Source organism: Vicugna pacos, chromosome 18 (genome assembly GCF_048564905.1).
Source record: "Vicugna pacos chromosome 18, VicPac4, whole genome shotgun sequence".
Lineage (NCBI taxonomy): Eukaryota > Metazoa > Chordata > Mammalia > Artiodactyla > Camelidae > Vicugna > Vicugna pacos.
The window spans coordinates 15188045-15192055 of NC_133004.1; the positions used below are offsets into that span (position 1 = coordinate 15188045).

Consider the following 4011-nt stretch of genomic DNA (forward strand, 5'->3'; position numbering starts at 1 on the left):
ACCTATCTGTCCCCTAATGTTGCCCACTATTCTTATCAGGCAAACACAGACAAAGTATCAGTCTTTGATTCCGTTCTTAGTGAATTTTATTCATTTTGCCCACAAATATTTGCGGAGCATCTACTAGGTATCGGGCACTGTTCCAGGTCCTGAAAACAAGGCGGGAGAGGGAGTGGGGTATGCAGGACAGAAATTCCTCCCTCACTTGCAGCCTGGTGATTATTTCTACCATTGACTACTGGTAGAAAATAATCAGCCACAATTAAAACTAACAGGGCTAAAATAACACACTCTAGAATTTGTAACAGGCTAAAAGTCGACAGAATAAAAGTCATGACGATAAAATTTAGATCTGCAAAACTAGATCTAGGAGTTTTGAACTAGGGAGGAAGAATGGTCACCAAAGAAGGAAGCAAACAAACAAACCCTTAAAACAGCAGAAGTTGTGATCAGCAGAAAGATGGTGTTAGGAAAAAGTGATGAATCAACTGTTTGCTGTAAAATTTAAACAGAAAATAACTGATCCCATGAAAATAACTTTATGACAAATAAACGTTTTAATGGGGAAAAATGGAAACAATTTAGTCCAGCTGTAGAGAAAATTAAACCCTGGATTAAAATGGCTTAATGGAATTTGCTCCATGAAACACTTTGTTGCAGAAAATTAATGTTGCAAGAATTGTCACATGGATGTGGGTGTTAAAAATGTACACGAGGTGGAAGCAGCGGGGTGATAATGAAGCTGGGGACACAACATTCTCTGTCTGTATCACAAAATTCATTGATAGACTCAGCTCCTTGGAGCGCTCAGAGCATCAGCTTGGAGCTTGGTTGGAGGCTGCTGGTTTGGCCTCTCTGCGTAGCACTTCTCAAAGGCTTTTGTGCATTCCAGTCACCCAGCGGTCTTGTTAAAATGCAGATTCTGATGCAGTAGGTCTGGGCCCCTCAGCAGGTCTGCATTTCTCACAAGCTCCCAAGGGCTGCAGATGCAGCTGGTCTGGGTACCACACTCACTGCTGCCCTGGGACCAGAGCACCCCTCGCCCCTCCCAAGGCATAGGCCAGCTGACCGCATTACATCATCCCTTCCTGGAAAAGCAGCTGCAGCGAAAAATGTGCTTTGAAAAATCTGTAATGCGATTCGTTCGGCAGGACCTAGGAGGCGGTGGAGCCTGACAGAGCTGGCCCCTAGTATGATAGTTGATTCAGCCACTTCCCTTGGTTCTGGGGACCCTCATTCCCCAATCAAAGAGCTTTTAGGGATTCACTCATCAAATCCTTTTCATAACTCCCCAGGGAGAGTGCGGGGCTTAGCCCAGAGGAAGAACCACTAAGAGCAGCAGCAGCCGGCTGAGGTGGAATGGTCTAGGATTTGAAAGCTAAGAGATCTAGGTTCAAATGCAGACTCCTCCACCGCTTACTAGCCTCAGGTCAGCCAAGTCTCCCTTCTGGGCCTCAGTGTTCTCATCTGTAGAATTGAAACATATGGATGGAATCAGAAATTTCATATAAAACACACAGTACCTAGCCGGTAGGATGGTCCGTATATTCTAGTTTCTACCTCCAGAGAAGATGGAATTCCAGTCTCCCAGGCACACTAGGGTGAGATTTTGGGGAAGCTGGAGGTTTCCTGGCACTCTTTAAGTCACATTCATAGACAGGTGCCGATGACTGAATCCTAAGTCCAGCTGGGACAAGGTCAGAGCCCCAGAAGGCGATACTGCAGGAGAACAGGGCACCTGCTTTTAAAAACAGGACTCACTTGGTCTTCGCAAGGGCAAAACAAAGCCAGCCTCGACAGACACCAGCACCCCTGTCTCCAGACTGAAACTGACAGGCCCAGGGGCCTGAGATTGGCAACCAAAATGACCTTAGTCTCTCAGAGAAGAGGAAGGGGAAAAAGAGAACAAGCCAAGCACATTTTCCCCCTTTCTCAGCTTCCAACAAACCTCAAATGAGGTTCAAAGTACTCAGAAGTCAGAGGGGTGGGAGGCTTAGGGCCCTTGGCTGTGGGCCTGAGTCTGCAAGTTTAGAACATTGGTTCCCAGAGGGGCAGATGCTGGCCACAGGTGCAGGACAAAGGCAGTGCTCACCTGTGACACTCTTGGTGAGAGGGTCTTCCATAGCCCAGAGGACACACACAGAGCACAAATTGGAACCTGCAGGGCTCCGACAGGGAATATGATTTCAGGCAGGAGAGCAGACTCGGAAAATGCCTGGGGAGTTAGACGGACCCAGCTCAACTCCGACCCTGCCGCTTCCAGGCAGTGAGTGTGCCCTTGGCCAAAGCATCTCCACTCTGAGCCTCTGCTCCCACATCTGTGAAATGGAACTAGAACCTCCCTTGCTGGACGTCATGAGGACTGAGTGGGTTATGGCTACCAACCGAAGGTTTGTGTCCCCCCAAAATTCATGCTGAAACCTAACCCCTATTGTGATGGTATTTGGAGGTGCAGCCTTTGGGGTGATTAGGTCATGAGGCTGGAGCCCTCCTGAATGGGACTAGTCCCCTAATAAAAGGGACCCAGGAAGCTCCCTCGCCCCTCCTGCCCCGCAAGGGCACAGGGAGAAGACCAACCCTGGTTCCTATAAGAACCAGGAAGTGAGCTCTCACCAGACACCAAATTTGTCGGCACCTTAATCTTAGGTTTCCCGGACTCCAGACCCATGAACAGATAAATGCCTGTTGTTTATAAATCGCCTGTCTATGGTGTTTTTGTTACAGCAACCTGAACAGCTAAGACAACCACTGTGCAGGGAGTTTGCTATGGGACCCGATCCATGGAAGGACACTGCTTACTAAGTCAGGGTTCCCACTTCACCCAGAAGTAAACCCTGACATGGGAATTTCCGGTCAGGCAGTTTATTTGGGGAAGTGACCCCAGGGGACAGGAATCGGAGACAGAGGACAGTGCAACGGTGAAGGAGAGAAGTCTATAAAGTGTGCGTTGTCAGGTTGGTCACCACCATGAGATGGGGTCCAATGTCACCATGCTCCCAAGCAGCCAGTTAAAGCTCTCCATCCACGGGTACCCCTGTCCAACATCCAGTTACTGCATGAGACCTAGAGTTTCACCCCCACCTTCCACGTCCCTGTCTGCTCACCTTCAGGATCTGCCTGACATCCAATGAAGATGACAAAGAGAAAGAAGAATACGAATTGAGCACGTGACAATGTGCCGAGTGCTTCATGGGTTTAGCCAAATAACATTTGCACATATTAACAGATATGTTTCAACCCCTCCACAAAATTCCTGTTGATCCTGCTGCCAGCCCAGGATGCGAAGGCTTTCTGTGTTCACTGCTTCGGGAAAGGAGGTGACAGCTGAAACCCAGCAAGGGGAGGATGATCTGTTCTCAGCTTTGGAATTTGAACGACGAGCTTTTGAAACCTGTGGCAGAAACAAGAGTTTGAGAATTGTTTTCTGAGTTTCAAAATGTTAGGTTCTGGGCATCAGAAGTCAGGGCCCTACAAGACTCTAGGCATAGAAATGATGGCATTAATAATAGAGTTGGGAGAATTTATAATCAATTGGGATGAGTTTTCCTGCCTTCAAGGAGTTGGAGATTGCCAGGACTGAGGAAAGTGAGGAAGATGATATGTTGCTGAATCTCTGGAAAGGGTCGTGAATCCTCTCCCATCACCTTCCCAGGTCTAGCTCCGGGGAAGTAGGACCAAATGAAGGAGGACAGGTCTGCGGGCCTGACAGCAGAGACCTGTATCCTGCTCCCCAGGTGAAGGTTGGGAGAAAGCAATCCTAAAATGACCCTCCATAATTCTTGCCTCCTGAAGGTCATGCCCTGTGGACCCCCCTCACTTGAGTGTCGGTTGCAATTATTGACTCATGTCTCATGAACAGAACATGGTGGAAGCAATGAGAGGCCACTTTCAAGGTCAGGTTGGAGGGGAAGGTATAGCTCAAGTGGGAGAGCACATGCTTAGCATGCATGAGGTCCTGGGTTCAATCCCCAGTACCTCCCCCTCCCACCCAAAAAATAAAAAAATATGAAA

At 48.3% G+C, this 4011-nt stretch overlaps 1 long non-coding RNA gene across 1 annotated transcript; it reads right to left on the reverse strand.

Annotated features, from left to right (window-relative positions):
* Positions 1 to 534: 534 nt before the first annotated feature.
* Positions 535 to 3374, reverse strand: LOC140686912 (uncharacterized). The gene is made up of 2 exons (XR_012060918.1): positions 3105 to 3374; positions 535 to 1467 (listed from the first exon to the last, which is right to left on the reverse strand). It is a non-coding gene; the product is annotated as an uncharacterized lncRNA (long non-coding RNA).
* Between the last annotated feature and the right edge of the window lie 637 nt (positions 3375 to 4011).